Below are 13,574 nucleotides of genomic sequence, written 5' to 3' on the forward strand. Positions count from 1 at the left end.
CCAAGGAACTGTAAAACTGTCTGGATTGGGTGGTGGCTGTAAATAGATTTTATTGCTTTATTTCTTTCAGGTTGCAGCATCTGCAGGGCGATCAATAAACTGCTAGCTTGCCCTTTGGACTAAAGAGACACTTGTTTTTGTTTTGTTTTTTTAAGTTACCCCAGTAACGAGCCACGACCTATTGGTTTAAAAAGAGAGTTTGGAAAGAAACTGCAAAAAGAGTTACATTTCTCTTTCAGTTACAACGTTGCTATCCATCAATACACTTTTTATTCAAATCGTTTTGTTTTGTGAAACTCGTCTGTATCCTACTTTCCATGAATGCAGATGTGTAGGAGCAATGTCAGCATGCTGCACATTGATTGTCTCAGTTGTCGAGAGCAAGAAATGATTATTTCTTACGACATTATGCAGAAAGGTACCTCAGTGGGTTAACCAACCCCTGCAGAGATTTGTGTGTTTCCTGCAAATTATAGCTTTCTATAGTGAAATGCTTAACCCGTTTTCCACTCATTCCAGAGCAATAAAATAAACATAACTGAGTTCAGAAATATTAAAGTTTAATATTAAAACATTAGATGCCAATTCCGTTTATCGTGTTTGCTTCATAAATGGAAACTAATACTATACATCAATAACCTATAATATATCATTTGGACAGCAATATATGTCACATATGTGACAATCGCTAGCAAACATACAATACAAAAGCTCTCACTGCATATTGTGGTCTGTTTCGAAATCTAATAGTTGTTGTGGTTATGTGAGATTTGATTTGGTTGAGCCATGTTCGAATCTTTATGATATACACATATTCTTGTGGAATAATAGTTTGTATTTGACTGTCCCTTCCCTATATACTACCACAATATCGAGTTTTATATAGTGTGCTAAAATATTGTGAAGGTAAGTATATGTTTGCTACACTTAACTCCACATTGATGTGCGTTGCCCATATATATATGAAGATGTGGATTTAAGAACAGTAAATTTATAATTCGTTGCATAGACTTATGCTCATGATACTTTAGTAGTCGATATTCTGCCTCTTTCATTTTAGTATCACATTTTTTGTGCTGGGTATTTTGACATGCAAACCTATTACAACTTAGAATCTGTGATTCACACCACTCATTGTCAAAAGAAGAGGTCATCTGAATCACATAGGAGAGTTTAACTACCTGCAACCCCATAGTGGAGCTTCAAATTCTAACCTTCATTTTAATATTTTAAGGCCTTCTGAAGAGAGTCGCCTACACTCATATGGATGAATCAACTGTAACACATTAGTAACACTACCATGTTTTCTGAAAGGTACATCCTCGCTTGAAAAATGAAATTGGCATGGACATGCCTCTCAACTCACCTGCCGTTGGCAGGTAACACATGCCCACTGTCTACATTCAATGATAACATGTTAATAAATAAAAAATATTGCATTACTCAATTTACCGACCTTTGGGAGGACAGATGGCTGAGGTGGGAGTGGGATTTGCTGCATATGAGCATTCAATTAATTGAGCAGTTCTTCCCACATGTTGCTATATAGTAACACAGCCGGGCAATGAGCATAACACAACTGAGCCAATGTATTGCAAAAATGACTTTGTTTTTCAGTCCACCACACTCTCCCAGGGCCAAGACCCGAGTCTGGGTGCAGGTTGCAATTCATTAGTTCTCACTCGCTCTCTCAATTAAATCAATATATATCTAGTGATGTAAATGCAGGCTGAAAGTTAAAGTAATGTCATACTGAGGTACACATTATTGGTAATCTCCCACCGAAAGTGAAAGGCTCACCCACCAAGCTGTTATAAAAAGTTGAGAGGTATGCGTGGTGTTATCTGGAAATCATAGTTGTATAGACATGCCGCTCAAATACTGATCCACGGGGTTACAGAAAAAGCATGGATAAGTATTGTCATCATGTGGTTTCAGTGAAGCAGCTTTTTGTTCTAAGGTGCTTCGATTTATTTCAGCAAAGCCGTGGAATCAACACAGTTTTAATTAAAAGTCATGACGGCATAATCAACTGATCTATTTCAAAATAGAGATCAACCAAAATAGAAAAACTAGTTCAAAACGTGGACTTGTTATAGCCATTAGTATCTGGCTTTAAGGTGCCTTGTGACAAAGGGAAGCTCTTCAACCTTGTTTGTCCCCAGGCGAGCACTAGGTGCACAAAGACATCCGGAACATCCTCACCCACACTGTGTCCTGCTTCACGAGATGAAACTCCCCAGCACATGGACAAGCAAGATACCTGTTTTCATTGAGGGGCGCGTAGTGTTGGTTTTGGCTTTGCGCAGTTACTGTTGGAATGCGCGTTTAAAATGCTACCTGTGCCCACACAGATCCAATGTGGCTGATGAGATAAAGCAGTACCTCATGTTTTACTCAATGTTAACTGAGTGCAGTCTTAAAATCCATTTACTTTGGCAGCAGGTGAACTGAAAAACAGTTCTCTGTTTTGTATTTACCTGAGTAAAACTAAGGCAAATATTTTGCAAACAATTAATACATTCAAGACTGCAGAAACTAGTGATGGGCTGATTCAGATTGGTTCTGGCATGTTTGGTGCATGAAATCATCTTTCAAGTATAAAATTATGTGTGTTGCAATCAGTGAGGCACCTCTTTGTGTTGACCTACTTATGACTACGCCCTTGTTTACTAATTCCCTGAAGGACTGTCCCTAGTACCGGAGCAAAGAACTGACATGACCTATCTGCTTTGATGTCCTCCCGCTCATCCGTCACATGCAGTCAACTACTTCAGATCCAATCTGTGTAGAAATTGACTGAAAATTCTATTGTGAAATGTCTATCATGTGTGTAGCAGGGCAAATATTGCCAATTGCGGAAGTTAAGGCCATGATCAGCCTTTTGTATCAGCGCTTTTGTAATTTAGATCACGTCACCTGTTTAACAAATTAAAATACTTTCCCGTACTATGGAAGACGCCAAATCTCTCCATGAATGTGTCTATTGTTAACAAGTCTATCACTGTGCCTGGCAGACTGCTCAACATAAAGGCATTGTTGCAGAACTACTTTTAATTAAAGGGACTTGTTTGTACAGCGTGCAACATATGAACACAACTCAACTTTTTTGTCACAGACTACGTGCCAATCCAACGTTGGACTGTGATGCAGTACTGAAATCCCTGTAATTAGGAATTTGAGAACACTGAATATTTCGATACACAGTCCTTTATTTTTTATTTGAATGGCTGCACTAGAATATAATGCGCGTCCCATACCCGTCTATGACCAATTCAACATATGACTTCTGCATGCTTTATTGAAATAGCCACAGGGATGCTGGACTACATTGAGGAAAGAAATATATATATTTACAGTAGACTACACCTTTCTTTGCTTCAAGGAAAAAAAATATTTTCCATTACAGTTAGAAAAGGATCATAACAAAATGTGCCATTTTCTCTGTGTTCCTCTCAATTTGCCCAATGGGCGGTGTTTTTCTTTTCAATTTCTCAGCTTCATTGTGCATGCACTCACACAATAAGTACAAAGTAAAACTACACTTAGAAGAATGCAAAAAACAAAACAAATGAAAGAACCACCTTCCAGTAACATGGCATTCTTTGAGATCACTGTGATTCCTCATTGCATGCTTATCTATTAGCACTTTTCTTCTTGATATTTTGGTCCTCAATTTTTTTGAAGTGATATTCTATCCACACAATATTTGTGTTTCTGATATTCTGTCAGTGAGACTGGCTGTCATGTGGGCTATGTCAGAGGTATTTCACTGCCGTGCTTAACAACCTGGGTTGCATTCTGATCTTGTTTGTGTCACTGCACCTTGCAGATGGTAAAGGATATGGAGTAAGTGACAGGACATCTAGACTTATAGAAGTCTGTATACCGATGAAGAGGAACGGAGCAAATGTAGCGTGGTCTCTACGGGAATTGTTTTGATGTTTTGTGTTTGTGACTGCTCACTTAGGCCCTCATTGTGAGTTTGGCAGGTAGAAAAGCCCGCCGACCAAGCTCCTGCGGTCAGGTTACCGCCTATCCGGTAGCCCTCCTGCAGCCCCTATTATGAGTTTCCTGTTCGGCCATCGAGAAACAGCCCACAACATTGATGCAGACTCATAATCGAGCCGGCGGCAATGTTGCGGTGCATCGGGTGAAACAGCACCCGTTGCACTTTTCACTGTCTGCTTAGAAGACAGTGAAAAGGGTGACAGGGCTGTCCTAAGGGGCCCCTGCACTGCCATGCCATGCCAAGTGCATGGGCAGTGCAGGGGCCCCATAGGGCCTCTGGAACCACGTCTCTGCCAGCTTTTACATGGCAGTGCAACTTCATGCAAAAGCGGGCAGAGAGGGGACTCGTAATCCCCAGGGAAGCATTGCTTACAGCGCTGTGCTGGCAGATTGGGTCTGCCGGCACCGCCAGACCGTCGGCCGGCAAAAAAGTGGTGGTGCCAGTGGTCCGACCATGATGCGTTCGCCACGGTCATAATGTGGAGGCCGGACCACCGTGGTCCGATCGCCACCACGAGACTGGCGGTCCTAGGCCCGCCAGACTCGTTATGAGGGCCTTAGTGTCACTGTAAATGTGTCATTGTTATTGTGATTATGTGTGGAGTAGATGTAAGGAGGGTGGGTCACAGATAGCTGTGCAAGTGGTTGTGCCGACTATCCTTTTTGTGATTTGCTTCAGGTGTGTGTGTGTGTGTGTGTGTGTCTTTCTGCATGATGATGAGTGTTATGTTTTCAATCTACTAGTAGTGAGTGGTAATTAGTGCTTTCCGCTCTTTGTGGGCTCTTCTTGAGAAAAACCAAGCACTCGGTTGCTTCAGAATTTGTAAGTGATCTTTGATGTAACTTGTTTGTGATGGAAAAGACTATCAAAAGAATAAAAGCAAGAAAACAAGGTTCAATAGCTGTCTGAAAGATAGTAAAAATTGACTCACAATTACTTTGCTGGAAATAGCTTAAGGTCATACCATGGGCATGCATTTCGAAAATGGGACTGGGCGGAACCTGGTCAGTGCATTCACAGCCCTGCCTTCATTCAAACTAATGTTTGTTGCAAAAGGATATAAAGGTGCGCTGAGGTAACACATTACCCACCCGTTTTGGATGGGCTCTGAGTGATTAGCAGCAGCTCCGCCCAAAACTACACACATTAGTGATTTGGATGAGGCAACGCTGTCTCGTGCGGTGCAGCTAGTGCATGGGTGATATACTTTCTATATGTGTGTACCTCACATCAGAAGCATAGATCATGTGGTTCGAGAACAGTTTAAAGCTGGTTCACAATGCTAAGCAGGCTTTATAATTATTCAAAGCCCTACCCGATCCGTTCCTCCAGTCACTTTATTCGATTTATAGACGAAGGAGGGCTACAAGTACCAGAGAGCAGAGAATAATCTGAGTTATTGAACTATTTAGAAGTGTAACAACCCCAGATGCGCCTGTGTCAAAGCGGCCACAAATATAGGCAGCACCGATGTCCGCTGCTGGTCAATATGAGGAAACTGACATTACTGACATTACTAAGTTTGCCTTCATTTGCCAATATTATACATTTAGAGCATTTCATTAGGTCCAAATTTACACAATATGTTTAGACAAATACTTAGTGGAGCACAAATATTTTTATAAACACGATAGACACTTATGTGGATATTGTGTGTATATGATGTTTTATATGCTTAAGTCTCAAACGTAATAATACTGAGTAATTTAATTATGCATGGTGAATGTACACAAGCAGGTCTCTTGAGCAGACCCAGGTCATAACCTTAGGTACCAGCCAGGGGGAGTGTGATGCAAGCAACAAGGGAAACAGGCCCTAACTCCTGCATTCAATACATCGGTCTGCTAATGTGGGGCTGAATGGTCATGGACATGATGCATGAATAAATATTAATTAGCAAAGGACTGTGAAATATAGCTTACCATCCCTGGATGTGAGATGAAATAAGGCCGAATAGGCTCCTTGTTTATTACATTTTACTAGGGTTGGAAACCAGAAGAAGTAGGCCACATATGTAAACTACAACCTTTCATTTAACATTGCTTAGTTAGCATGAAGGAGTGCTAACAGTGGTAGTATAAAAAATAATAAGGAAACAGCATCACAGGTCAAAGGGAAGCAGGGCACTGCTGTGTGGAGGATCTGCAGAGGAAGGGAGTCATTGTGGCAGAGGATGAATATTTTTTTCAGACCTAAAGATGAATGTTACATTTCCATGTTTTAAAAATGCCTCATTAACTATAATTTACTAATCAAGAGAGAATGGCTAAAGTAGTTCCTAAGGATAAGACAATAAAATGACCATAGCAAAAGGTGATACTATGACTTTTAAGCGGACTACATATGTCTGCAGGAGTAGCATTAAACGTCTGAGCTACCTTACCTGATGCACCTGCAGGCCTGGTGTATCAGCTGGCAAGATAACACAGTGGAATAACATAAATTCCCATCCTGGTAAAATAGCTCAGTTGATAGATGCTACTCACAACTCATGCATGTAACATGGAGGAGATAACTGTGACTCTCTGCAGGGCTCAAATACAGTCCCATTCCCTTGAGGGCCAATGTGTTGAGCCGCAATTAACCTCATTTTAAGTGTCAAGAAACAATGAGGCTGGATATTACCTTGTAGAAATAGTGGCCTAAGCCTTTAAAACATTATATATATTTGGCATTTAAGTGACCTCAATAGGCATTATACAAAGGACCCCATGGGCAAAATGGGCATGTGCTCCCGCTTTTTGTGGTCCCAGGTGACTGTGGTAATACACCAGGGGCCGCAGACACTTGTGCGGCTCCTGCTGTAATACCGATAGCACTGGAGCGCATGAAGCACCAGTGCTACTCTGAAATGGTGTTGATTCATTTACATGGGGAGGTTGCTCCATGAAAATGAGGGATCACTTTGACTCTTCACCCATGCCATATTACAGATGGTGGCGCAAATGCAAAGATGCCCTTAGAAGGCCCACTGACAGTGTGCCACAAAATGGTGGAGCACTGTGACTGCGCGTGTTGAGAGCAGCCCTCTGGAAGAGGAAAAGGAGTTCCCATGGATCCACAGTCACTCACGGCACCCGCAAGCAGGGGAGATCTCTAAGCCCTTTAAAGTGCAGTCGGGTTGCCACCTGCACTGTGAAACACAGAGTGGCTTTAGAGCAAGAGCTCTGTATTTCACTGAATGCTCTGCCCCAAGGGCATCATGAGATTGCAGCAGCCCTTGCGGCAGCACTTTCATTGAAATAGCGTGCACTATCCCTGTTTGTGCCTGGGGCACCTGCTTAAAGGTGTACAGTGGCACAAACCATGATAGTGCGCTCTGGACATTCTGTGCGTCTCACACATCCTGCTCATTGTAATACAATGAGCCTTCTGGCAGTGTTTCTGGACCCTCCTAAGGCTGGTTCAGTCTACAGACATGGTGCAGAAGGGTCCAGGCAGATTCAGTAGCCTCTAAAAATCAATATAATTACTGATTGAATGCATTAAAGATACTGGTAGGGAAATAACCCCCTGACTAGTCTTTGGTTGGGTTCAGTGTGTAGCAGGCATTCTGATGACTCAGTTTGGAGTTAGCAAATAAGATGTACTATTCAAGTAAAGGAGATATTTGGCAGAGAAAAAGGTGTAGGCACTACTAATAATTGCATTGGAACTGGAAGGGAAGACTAAACGATCTCCGTGACCCCAGCATCAAAAAGGTCCCACAATACCTGACTCTGGTACCTGAGGAAGTTAGCACATAGCTGCTTTTATCCATAACCTCCCAGCTTACAGTACCACATCATCTTCTCAGTGCCCATCTCCTTGTGGAGTCTTTCACTTGGGAACCAGTGCTAAAATGGAAAAATAGAAGTGAGGGTACTCTGCACCAGAGTACCTGCTTATTTCTGAGAAGTGCCGGTACTCTCCTAATTAAAAGTATTACATTTTTCTTGAGAAGTGCAGGTACTCTCCCTCTCAAAATAAAAAAGTGACGGTACTCCATATCGGACAGTACCGGCCCATTTAAAGCACTGTTGGGAACTACTGCCAAGCAATGTCCCCTTTTTGGCACTCTGCCTTGCCTAAGAAAGTGTTACACTGCCTCCTCGAAACAGGATTGTTAGACTTCTCATCCTTGGCGTGGTCTCCCTTGACGTTTTGCCTCTGTTTCCCAGGTTGTTGATGTGTGCTGAACTCTGTTTTTGCTGTTTTTGTAACTCTGGGCACTTTACTACTGCTAACCAGTGCAAAAGTGCAAGTGCTCCTATACAAAATGTGTATGTAATTGGTTTATCACTAGAGGTGCCCAGGGCCTGTAAATCAAATGCTACTAGTGGGCCTGCAGCACTGGTTGTGCCACCCACCTAAGTAGCTCTGTAATCATGTCTCAGACCTGCCATTGCAGTGTCTGTGTGTTCGGTTTTAAACTGTAAATTCGACTTGGCAAGTGTACCCACTTGCCAGGCCTAAACCTTCCCTTTTCTTACATGTAAGACACCCCTAAGGTAGGCCCTGGGTAGCTCCAAGGGCAGGGTGCGGTGTATGGTTAAGGTAGGACATATAGTAATATGTTTTATATGTCCTGACAGTGAAATACTGCTAAATTCATTTTTCACTGTTGCAAGGCCTGTCTCTCTCATAGGTTAACATGGGGGCTACCTTTAAATATGATTAAAGTGTAGATTCCTTTTGGGAGTGGATAGACGTGGAGTTTTGGGGTCTCTGAGCTCACAATTGAAAAATACATCATTTAGTGAAGACGATTTTGAGATTGTGTGTTTGAAAATGCCACTTTTAAAAAGTGAGCATTTTCTTGCTTAAACCATTTCTGTGACTCTGCCTGTTTGTGGATTCCCTGTCTAGGTCAGTTTCACAGTTATGCTGGTTGCACCTCTCACTAGACAGTGACACAAAGGGAGCTGGGGTGTAGTCTGCATTTCCTGATGAGCCATCTGTGCTAGGAGGGAGGGGCGGGGTGGTCACTTACACCTGAAAGGGCTGTCCTCACACAATGCAGTCTCCGACCCCCTGGTGAGTGTCTGGGGCCTGGCCTGGGCAAGGCAGGATTTTACAAACAAGAGAGACTTTCCTTTTAATATTTAAACTATCCCTAAGGTGCTCAAGTTGTTTTAGTTCTTTATTGGTGAATTATCTCACCTCCTGGGTCAGATAATGTAAATGCCACCGAAGTTGATGTCACCAGTATCCTAATACCAATGGCCAGAAACAGACCTGCTCACTTCTTTTAAAAGGAAAACTTTATTTGACATTTTGACATAAAATATTCCCTCACGTAAAAAAAAGGCATGCAATATATGGCATTTCACTTAATTTTGAGAAATGTCCAAGACATTTCACAAAATTTCAAGAAACAAAAACACACTTTTGTACACCCTTAGGATATGTTGCATTATTTTAGGACAGTGCAGATTACGACAGTGCAGATGTACACTAGTACTTTCATTGGTTTACGGGATAGAAGTGGTGCCATTATAGCATGAATGCACTGAGCAGAATGTCAGGCTAAAGTTCTTCAGTCTGAATAAACTCCCTGTGCAAGGGCCATCTGATTCCCTAATCCCTACTGCACTAAAGCCCTCCACTTGAACAGCAGTGTTAATGATAGAGACCGACCTGCAACATCTGCACACATCTGTGAGGATCGGAGGGGTCTGGAATACTTCCCAGCCATCCTTGTGTATCCTGACCATCGTCACCATGTCTTCTTCTTCTATCCCTTCAAAGGCATTTAAGCCAAGTGCTATTCCTTGTGATAAGTCCAGGGTGGGGTTCTGCAACCGATGGTAACAATCACCTTCCATAAAACTGAGGACACCAAGGAAGGGTGATAATGCAATGAACCTACCAACGTTCTATTTGGTACAACAACCTTATTCAAATTAACAATTGGCCGGTGTATTGGAAGTCCTGGAAAGATTAAGGAATTGCATGGGTATAGCAACTATTAAATACTAATAATGTTTTATCCTGTAGAGAATGCCAAAACAGATTTTCTGTACCAAAATCATTTGAGAAAAAATATATTCTATTGTGTAATGCTCTCTTTAACTCATTTTTACAAGTAAACCGAACTGTTAACTCCCTTAAAGAGAATAAAAGGTTACTCCAACGTTTGTACTCCAATTGAAGCTTCTCTTTACTTTATAAGGTGTTAAGTTATAATTCTGAAAGAGCCAAGTCCAAGACAGAGTTGGCTTGGTAGATAGATTTGAATGTATGCTAGTCTATTGATCTATGGAACAAAACATAATTTAAAATTCACAAATCATCTTGAGCAGCCAACACTTTACATTTAATATGTTTACCCCCATTTATTATTTACATCTCTTCTCTTGGCCAATTCGTACAAAAATAATGGAATAACGCTTCAATTTATCTACTCAAAATTAATAATTATTTATTAATTAAATTAATTGACAATATCTTCTTTACATCTTGACCCACACGACTATTGCTCTTGCTGGACTTATATACTGCATGCCATAATGACTAACAAATGTTTTTGAGGCTCAGCCCCTAACACATTGAAAAATAAATCCTGTCTATCCCACCACCACAAATATTGCAATATGGGCAGGTTGTGACAGAGAGTAACCCTCTGCTCCCACACAACAAAAACTGTCATCTTTAAAGTTGCCACTCGTCACACCATTCTAATATCAGCCTCGATCAAAAGTCATGAAAATGATATGCAGTTTACGCGAGTTCCAGAACCGCGATGTATAAGGAAGGGTTCCAAACCAAATAGTATGTCGTTTTCAAACATGCAGTATAAAGACCTACTCAGAAGGCCAACCACCCCTTCTCTGCCACAAAACACCACTATATAACAGGAAGTCAGTATGATCTAGAGACATTCATAAAGCTAGAAGAACATCTAGAGAGCAGGGGTGACTTGGCTTGTGTGCTTGAAGTCCATCGCCCATCAGCCAAAGTCTATTCGAATGCCTGTAGATGGATCATTTAATGCCTGTTTTAGAGATCCCTGTAAGGGTTTCAACAATCCAGCAAAGATGTACGCGAGTGTTGTTAAAAGTGGGTCATCTAGGGAGTTGTCTTTGAAATTACACCTTGTAACACCACCTAGCTGTTTCCGTCGTCTGACGGAGAGCCTTGTCAGAGCGGGTGCACAAGCCTTCCTCAGGGCTTGAACCACGCCCTAAATGCACGTGTTCTGACAGTATCGACAATATTGTTCATTCGGACTTGCTTCTCAAAAATGAATTACTTGATCTTTTCAAATGTATGTGTCTTTTAATATTGATTAAATCTGCTGACTTGACATACTTGGATAGTGAATTCCTCATGCTCACAAATCAGTGAGGTCCTGCACCAACAGTGGCAATGTCCATGGCTGCTCTCCTTTGTATTGCTGAGGTGGCTAACAGGTGTGAAGCAGCACATATTTGAATCTAGGATTTAGGGCAATAGTAAATTGCCATGTGGCCAAGTCTGCAAAGACGTATGAATGGCGACACCAAGCAATATGAAGATGGTATCGACTTTGGGATTTTACAAACTGAATCATAAGTGATTAAGCAAACTAGAGGGATAGATTATAACTGTGATCCAAACAACTGAAGTATCTGTCACAGAATCTCCTTATCACCTAATCCAAGTTATCCAGACTCTATGGTTATGAATAGGAGATGACAAAATGTACGTGTATTTTCAGGCAAAATTCTGAATGAATGTTCCCAATAATCATCTAAACTCCATGGACCATGGGAACACTTATTCAAGGATCCCTATTTCTGAACCAAGGTACACGCAGGGGTATTGAGTTGTTTCTGTGCATCTAAGCAGAACATCAAAATATATCCATAATCAAAAGCAGCACCGTAATTTGCTTTCTTAGAGCCTTTAGATGTAAAATACCTGTTCTAAGTGAAAATGTGCTTATTAGTGGATGTTGAAGGAAATAGGAACTGGGAAAGGAGGGAATATCTTGAGGTACTTCAATATGCAACATACCAGGAGCAGCAGTGAACAGACAGGAAAGTCTGGTACTATAACGGGTCCATTGAAAGCAGATCTTGACACAGAAACTGTTGGAGCTTTCAACTGGTTGCCATCACTTTTTATTTCTTGTTTGTCACATCCATGATTTCCTTCATCTATTCCCTCAACTAAAACTGGGACTCCTTTAAGTCCCAGTGGCTGCTCTGCCGTCTGGTTTGCTCTCAGAATTGCAAAAAATAAGGCAAGAGAATTACAAATGACACCTCAACTAACTACTGACTTAGGGTTTTTGATCATGGAAGTTGTTTACTTCTTTTACTTTCGTTCTCAAAAACATAACTGATGCTCTGTCCATAGGGTTAGAGGCAAGAGTATTTGAGAGAGACAGGCAGGTGATAAACAAATGTGTTTACACATGATGCTCAAACCACATCAGACAGCCTACAGGGGCAGGATTTGTCACACCTGAGTGTAAGATACACAGGGAAATCCTACATTTGTGGACCTTATATGCCTTGTTGTGTGATTATTCTAACTGGGCATTTACCTGACATCACGCTGACCGAGACCCAAGATATTGTTTTCAGGAAAAGTAATGGTCTCATCTGCGGTTTACAGTGAGAGGGTACTGCTGATTAAAGACATGCTGGTGGAGAGACTGTAAGGGAGGCTGAGCTGTCCACAGTGCTCAAAGTTTAGAAGGCTGAGGGCGTTATGCAGAAGGAGCCTGATGGGCCTTAGTATGTGGATGATGACGGATCGGAAGGGCAAGTCTGACAGAAGACCCTCCTCTATGTCTACAGCAAACAGAGGTATGAAACTAAAATACCTTAAACAAGCACTCAGTATTAGGATATTGTATACTAAGACTTGAACATACACAAAACACACTTTCCAAGTGTGGTATAAGACCAAGATACAGCAGAGCAGTTCAGAAATATTACCCTTACCAATACAAGAGTATATAATACTGAGGTCTTAATTTTGTCACTAGCACTTCAATCACCATCAGTAGAAGTGATTGTGTGACATCACATCCTTTAAGTGAGAGGTCAAGAACCACTCATTGACTCACCAATTTGCCGCAACTGCCCAAGGCAAAATAATCTTGTTCCTTCACTACGTCCCTAGTTGGTTGATATTCCCAATCCAACATTGGGACCTGCATCAACATGTATGCATAAGTCGGTATGTATTTCTGTAACAAGTCTTATGGAGCACAGTCCTTGCTACATAGCAATTGAGAGCTGTGGAGCAACTCATAAGAGCACTGTGCATCAAAACAAGAACCACCGCTCCTGAATTTGGGGAATCCCTTCCAAGTATGGAACCCACTACAGAACCAGATCTGCTTAGGCGAGGGATATAATGTTACTAAATGTCAGGCACGTTCGTCAAACTTAATGTTTTACGATGGACCTGAACATGCCTTGTGGCACTGAATTGTTTGCCATCTTTCTTCTAACTTTCATAATTGGGATTTAGTAAGTACTGTTCATAGCAGACGGTGCTTTGCCTAAAGAATGATAGCGCCTCACTGGGCATATAAGTAGCCATCCAACAAACGTTCCTATTGCTGACCTAGAAGCACACT

The 13,574-nt window shown here is 41.6% G+C and overlaps 1 protein-coding gene across 1 annotated transcript in view; it reads left to right on the top strand.

Moving 5' to 3' along the window:
* DSG4 (desmoglein 4) overlaps positions 1 to 13,574 on the top strand; it is an 89,176-nt gene that overhangs the window by 1,268 nt on the left and 74,334 nt on the right. The window lies entirely within an intron of this gene.

The sequence above is a fragment of the Pleurodeles waltl genome, chromosome 2_2 (genome assembly GCF_031143425.1).
Source record: "Pleurodeles waltl isolate 20211129_DDA chromosome 2_2, aPleWal1.hap1.20221129, whole genome shotgun sequence".
NCBI lineage: Eukaryota > Metazoa > Chordata > Amphibia > Caudata > Salamandridae > Pleurodeles > Pleurodeles waltl.